The sequence below is a fragment of the Rhinopithecus bieti genome, unplaced genomic scaffold, assembly GCF_001698545.2.
Source record: "Rhinopithecus bieti isolate Rb0 unplaced genomic scaffold, ASM169854v2 scaffold_31173, whole genome shotgun sequence".
In the NCBI taxonomy this organism is placed as follows: Eukaryota; Metazoa; Chordata; class Mammalia; order Primates; family Cercopithecidae; genus Rhinopithecus; species Rhinopithecus bieti.
Window position 1 is genome coordinate 902,508 of NW_016813861.1, and position 7,487 is coordinate 909,994.

The following is a 7,487-nucleotide window of genomic DNA, read 5'->3' on the forward strand; positions in this document are numbered from 1 at the left end:
TTAAACTAGTTAGTATACGAAAAATAATAATAATAATAAAATAATAATAATAACAAATGCCACAAAGCAAAAAGCAAACTCGGTGTCTGAAGGTTAATGATTGTTCATGAAAGCCACAGAAATAAATTATCTGCCTAGGGACACTGTCACATGATCAGCACAAAAGCTGCGACAGCCAAAAATGTTTATGTAGAGGAAAAAAACACTGTCAGCGTCACAGAACCCTTCCCCCCACAGCTAAATTCAAGTCCTGAGCCAGCCAGCTGCTCCTGACTGCTTACATTAAACTAATTTGTGCTGCTACATTGCAGCTGCTTAATTTTTAGTCTGAACTTTATCACCAATAAGTGTTACAATAACAAGCGCTATGATGGTATCTCTGAAGAAATATCCATCAACCCCCAAACAATGACAGCCTCACAAGAGTAGACTGCAGAGAAACAAATTTAAAAAACAAAAAAAAAAAAAGAAAGGAAGAAAGAAAATTACCCCCACACTGCCTCTTTAAAAGAGGGGAGGGGCAAACTTTTAGTGGGAAAGGCTTTAAAATGCTGCTTTGTTCCAAAGGCCGTTCCGCAGTGATGAAGGGGGATGATTGAAAAGGTTAGTAGCAGGGGAAGAGTTAAGAAGTAAGATGTGCTTTTGCTAAGAGGGGGTGATTTGCAAGGTGAGAGCCTTAGAAGGGGGAAGGCAGTTTCCTCACAACAATGCAATCGGTACTTTCTCTCTTGCTCACCGTCCTCCAAAACGCTATGCAAACCCAAACTGCAGCCTGGGCGGTAATTTGCCAAACATTTGAGTTGCCCCAAACATTATTCTTTGGCCAGCCGGGCACTAGAGCTTACAATATTCCGTGTTGTTCCCCATGTTTTCTTGTGTTATTTTCCTAGCTCAGTGTAAATGCAGAAACTCTTCTTTGGACAGAAACAGACACTGACCTGAACTGGTTTAAATTCCTGCCAAATATGCAGGCACTGTTTTTGCTACATTTTGGAATTTGGCTTAGACCATGTTTCAGGCATTTATTTGTACTCAGAACTAGAATGGAGACCTAACAACTTCAAAACATAAAAGTGGTTTTTTTTTAAGTATTAAGAATGTCCTGAAATTTTTCTATTATTAATTAGTCTGAATACGATTCATGTTTTTAGTTGAGATATCTCATTACACACTCTCCTGTTTACTGCAGGGAAAATTCAGTTTCACCCTGCTCGGTAATTACAAAAACAATTCCTTTGAAAGCAAGAGAAGAACACCCATGTCAGCTATTTACAGCATTTTAAAAATTCTGTGGTTTTCAGAATTAAGGTTCAAAGTGAATGTTATTTATGTTGAGTAATAAAGTAGTTTTTCTTGCACAGATATACTAAATGCAAAAAGAAATGTTTACACGGGAATGATTTTCCCAGGAGTGGGAAGGGGGGTTGGGGAGGTGGAGGTTTGGGCCCACCCTAGGTTTTTCAACTTGACACCTTTACATCTTATGGTCCCAGCCCAGGTCCTAGCAGATTTCTTTTTTCAGAGAGCTGGTAAATCACGCTACGGTACTGACTCAGAGTGCCACAGGGCATGGCCTTGTTTCGTGGGTTTCTGTTGATGATCCTCCACCATAGCAGGGCAACTGTGTTTGCAAGAGCCCTGCAGGAGAGGATCCCAGGGGAAGTAGATGGATGAGGAGTCCCTGGAGCCCATCAGGATTACTCTTCCCCTCCCCCTCTCTGGTGCCAAATGGGTCACTTGCACAGTACAAGGCTTTCTCTCCACAGGACTCAGCGTGATACCTCCGTCTGCTGTTGGCTAAGCTTTAAGACTGCTGGGAACTCAAGACGAAAGCATCCTCAGGCTTGGAGGTGTGGCAGGGTGTAACTAGAATGAGTGCAACTTTTTAAAAGGCACCTAACCATATAGGCAGGCTGGGAAGGCTGCAAGAGGGAAGGGCAGCCAAGGGGAGGGTCGCTGAACAGCAGCTTGCTCTTCTTAATGATAGAATTAGCAGCGATGTTTGGTTGCTCTTGAACAGAGTAAAAGACCTTAATAGGCCAGATGTCCTATTAAAACCTCAATTGTGAAATTAGAAATTAACTTGATGGAATGTGACAGCCTATCTTACCTATCTATTCTTTCAGAGCTGGACTAAATTAGTCTAACTAGGACACTTGAAGTCTTGTGAATCCGTTCACACGATCAGTGTGAAGAGCGGGTATGAAGACCCAGATGCTGGTGTGTGCGTGTGCATACAAGCCCCAACAGGTATGAATTCGGAAGCAGTGGATATGCGGGTACTCTTCACTCTCAAGCAAGACCCACATGACAGAAAGTTCTTGCCACCAGCCAGGAATGATCTCACAGAGTTGAGCAGTTTGAATTGGCTACTTTCCTGAAAATCTCTAGAAACAAATCCTTTTCGACATAGCCTTTTCCAGAACAGCACCAAATTAGAGTAAATGCCACAAATCCTGAATTAGGATCGTAATTCCGAAAAGCGGCTATTTTTATTCTTGTGGGCTCCATAAGCAGCAAGGCACTCTGGTCACCGGTTCCTTCATCACGTCTCTGAATTTCCCTCAATCTAGCTTTGCTTTTAGCTAAAATCAAACCTTTCTGGCATCTAATTGTCGGAGAAGTGGAAACAGTTAATGGAGTATGCAATGGGGTATGTTGTAATTTCCAATTCACAGCATTAACGCTTGTAGTCATGAGCTTGAAATGTAGCATTTTTCACAGAAGGAAAGTGTGGAAAGCATATATATGACTAAGGAGTACAAATGTTGTTTTGCATTTTTGCTTACATATGAGAGCACAGGCCAAATTATAGAGTGACAAAAGTCAGATATATAATGGTCTTTCATAGCATTTTTCTTCATAGAATTATAAATGACAAATGATTTATCTAAAATTAAAACCACCATTACTATTAATATTTTTATATAAATATGAAGCATTTTTCCTCCTAATATCGTATGTGACTTTACAGATTATCAAAAGAGATAATGCACATGAAAGTGTTTTGTCAACTATGGATGCTATTTGAACATAAGGATTATTGACATTGTTATCACATCTGTCTCCAAATTTTTTTTTTTAAGGCGGAGTCTTGCTGTGTCACCCAGGCTGGAGTGCAGTGGCAAGATCTCGGCTCACTGCAAGCTCCGCCTCCTGGGTTCATGCCATTCTCCTGCCTCAGCCTCCCAAGTAGCTGGGACTATAGGCGCCCACCACCACGCCTGGCTAATTTTTTATATTTTCAGTAGAGATGGGATTTCACCGTGTTAGCCAGGATGGTCTCGATCTCCTGACCTCATGAGCCACCCGCCTCGGCCTCCCAAAAGTGCTGAGATTACAGGCATGAGCCACTGCGCCCGGCCTCTCTCCAAATTTTAACCAGTAAAATTTATTCTAAGGGCTGGGTGCAGTGGCTCACACCTGTAATCCCAGCACTTTTGGAGGTTGAGATGGGAGGATTGCTTGAACCCAGGAGTTTGAGACCAGCCTGGACAACACAGGGAGATCCCATCTCTACAAAAAAATAAAAATTAAATAGCTAGTCATGGTGGCACATGCCTGCTACTCCTACTTGGGAGGCTGAGGCAGGAGAATTGCTTGAACCTGAAAGACGGAGGTTGCAGTGAGCCAAGGTCGCAGAACCTGGGAGGCAGAGATTGCAGTGAGCCAAGATCAGGCCACTGCACTCCATCCTGGGTAACAGAGTGAGGCTCCTTTTCAAACAAACAAATAAACAAATAAAAAATCTATTCTATCTTTTACTTGAAGATAGGTAAACAAAGGTAAACAAAAGTATATTGACTCCAAAATCTTCCAAGAAACAGAACTAAAAGACAAAAATCTTGTAACAATTCTTCACTCAATTAGAATGTATTGTCTGTTTACTGTGTGTGTAGTAAGGGGGCAATCCTGATGTCATGCGACTAAAGCACACTCTGAATAACTTCTTCCTTCTCAAAATATATATCTCCACCCATATGTAGTGCCCTCCCATTCAAAAATCAGGAAACTACACAACAGAATGAGAGGCCAGTATCTCTGAAATCCCTCAGTTGGCATGCACCTGGCTATGCTAGATCCAGAGCGGTGAACGGTGGGGGAGATTTGGACAGAGCGACTCCTACCCAGAGCAGACCTATCCGTGAGGCTCACCTGACATCGTGCTCAGAGGCCATGATACTTTTAGGTGCCCATGAAAATGTTTTAATTACTTTTAAAATCTGAAGAAAAAAAGGAACTTTTAGGTCAAAGAAAGATTTTTTATTTATTTGTTTGTTTGTTTCTAGACGGAGTGTTGCTCTGTCACCCAGGCTGGAGTACACTGGCGCCATCTCGGCTCGCTGTAAGCTCCACCTTCCAGGTTCAAACAGTTCTCTGCCTCAACCTCCCTAGTAGCTGGGATTACAGGCACTAGCCACCACATCCAGCTAATTTTTTTGTATTTTTAGTAGAGATGGGGTTTCACCGTCTTGGCCAGGCTGATCTTGAACTCCTGACCTTGTGATCCACCTGCCTTGGCCTCCTAAAGTGCTGAGATTACAGGCGTGAGCCACCACGCCCAGCCTAGAAAGCTTTTTTAATATATACCATATTCATCTTTATACCAACATGATCATAAAATACAATTTTTTACTTTTTCACTGGGGGAAAGAGCCCATGAAGGCAAAACATGGCTGGGTTAGTTTCCTATTACTGCTGTTACAAGTTCCTACACACTTGGTGACTTCATTATCTTACAGTTCTGGTGGTCAGAAGTCCGAAATGGGTCTTACACGACCAAAATCCAGAAGTTGACAGGGAGGAAGAACTGAGGATCCTACATCCTATTAGGGAGCAGCAAGAGCACTGCAGTAAGACATAACTCTCCTTTGCCTCTCTATGTCCTCTGCCCCATGCTGCTTATGTCCTTATTGAAGTTAAGAGTCCGGCTGTCATTGAGAACCTCTGGTACTGCACCATTTGATGAAGGGCTATGAAAAACTCCCCTGAGAACAACAATGCACACTGATCCTACCAGCTCATTCACTTTAGAATATACTTTCTAAAGCCAATACTAATGGCTGTAGACAAATGGAGCAGGATTGTCAAGATACCTCTACCCAGTTCTTTCTACAGAACTGTCTGGTTCTCTGAGGTCACAGCAGTATAATCTTAAGGTGACCATTAAAATTTGATTGACACATTTTCAGAATTTAAAGTAAAATTAAAAGAATGTGGAAGGCAGCTGTTTATGGCACTGTAACAGATAGCCATGTTTACGAAAACAAATTCAAGTTGAGCAATGATCCGGCAGATTTTGTTTGCCAGGGAGGACCATTGAACCAATGGGACCCACGTTTTTCCCGCTTCAGGAGATTTTTTTTCTCTCAGTGACATTATGTAACTGACTCAGATCTCATTTTTCCTTTACATACCCAGACACAACCCCAGAGATGCTGAGACCCCAGAGATTTCACTTTTTATCAGATATTTGGCACAAAGAAACACTTTTGCAGTCTATAGTTTAAACTAACAGCTGTCCGGGACACTCTTCTGATTGTAGGTGCTAATTTCAACTCTCCGGTAACCCATTCCTCGGTATTACCATCTATAAAATGGATGTAGCGATAATAAACTAAGTCATGAAATTGTTTATGAGGAATAACCACTGATGGGATTATATGGCACTTTACACACATAAAATCCTAAGTAGTCCAAGCAATCAAAAGTAACATTTCCCAGTGACATCTCCATAAAAGCCACTTTCTTCTGAACAAATACAAACTTTCCAGAGATGCTTAAGCCACAGAACAGCACAGGCAGACGGGAAATGTAAACCCTACAGAGAAACAGAGAAATGAAACGAAATCTGCATTTGAACATTGGAGTTTTATCACAATTGCAATACATCTAACAGTCTTCCTTGTTTTAGTTACTATATGTTATTTTTCTTACCATAATGAAGAAAAGATATCACAGAAAATGATGTTAAAGCAGGCCTAACATACACTTGCTGAGTTTTGTGGTGAAAGATTATGTTCTCAAAAAATTTCTCCAAGGGAAACTCTTCGAAGTGTTTTTACTGCCATTTGATCGGTTAAAATTTTGTTATTTGCATTATTTTGAAATGTCTTTGTACTCTAAAGCCTGATAAAAGGATGCATAATTGTGGAAAACAATTTAATAAATAAGAGAAAACTAACAGTAACAATATAAAATACATATGGAATTCCTGACTCCAAAGAATTGAAATGGGGAGAGGGTGATTAAAATAAAGAGAAAAGTTGACAAGTGAAATTTCAAGCAGTTTTATTTTTAATAGGAAAAAAAATTCTTCACCATTAATGTGTAATCTGCACAAAGACAAGGTTAAAAAAGAGAAAGAGCAAAGTCAGGAAGGTCAGGGTGTTACATCAGATTTGTGCAGAGAAATTATATAATAACACTTCGGATAGATGACTTAAGTGAAACTGGAATAATGACATCCTGAATATTGTTTGGCCACAAACAGTAGAAATTTCTCCCTTTGAAATGCCTTCCACCTCATCCTTGCAAAACAGGATAGGGAACGGAGCAAACTCTGAACAGCAGAAAACTACATCCAACCACCAACAGCAAAGAAGAGAAAAGAAACCATGAAGTGGGCTTATATTACTCCAAAATATTCTTTGACATTCCCTAGATTTTTTTTTTTTCCATTTTGCTACTGTACTTGCCCAACCATGCTGGGGTGTTATGCTATTTTAGACATGAGTTAACAGGTCTCTTTACATACACACATTTCCACATTCCAGTGAGACCTATTATATCCTTTTCCTCCCTACCCCACCCTTGCAGCGCGCACACACACACCACTCTCTCTCCTTCTCCACCCACACAGTACCATCCCCCTCTAGTATTTTTTACTTGTTGTTCAACACTTTCCCATTACTGAATGTTTCCAAGGCCATGCAAATCCACATGCCTGAGAAAGGTTTTCTACCATATGACGTGGTTGATTCTGCAAAATAAAATAGCTGTAGACAGAGAGCAGGTAAAACAGAACAAATGGCAAAAAAAGGAAGAGGCTCTGACTTGGCTGGTAATTGAGAGGGTGGGAATAGACCTCAGGGGATCTTGTAGCCCTTGCTACTCAATATGCAATCTATGGACCCATAGCATCAGCTGGGAGCTTGTTAAAAATGCAGAGTCTCTCTGGCCGGGCGCGGTGGCTCAAGCCTGTAATCCCAGCACTTTGGGAGGCCGAGACGGGCGGATCACGAGGTCAGGAGATCGAGACCATCCTGGCTAACACGGTGAAACCCCGTCTCTACTAAAAAATACAAAAAACTAGCCGGGCGAGGTGGCGGGCGCCTGTAGTCCCAGCTACTGGGGAGGCTGAGGCAGGAGAATGGCGTGAGCCCGGGGGGCGTAGTTTGCAGTGAGCTGGGATCCAGCGCACTGCATTCCAGCCTGGGGACAGAGTGAGACTCCGTCCAAAAAAAAAAAAAAAAAAAAAAAAAAAA

The 7,487-nt window shown here is 41.6% G+C and overlaps 1 long non-coding RNA gene across 1 annotated transcript; it reads left to right on the forward strand.

Annotated features, from left to right (window-relative positions):
* Positions 1 to 551: 551 nt before the first annotated feature.
* Positions 552 to 6,209, forward strand: LOC108513280 (uncharacterized). Its single transcript, XR_001880845.1, has 4 exons — positions 552 to 603; positions 2,127 to 2,250; positions 2,586 to 2,653; positions 4,743 to 6,209. It is a non-coding gene; the product is annotated as an uncharacterized LOC108513280 (long non-coding RNA).
* The last annotated feature ends 1,278 nt before the right edge of the window (positions 6,210 to 7,487 follow it).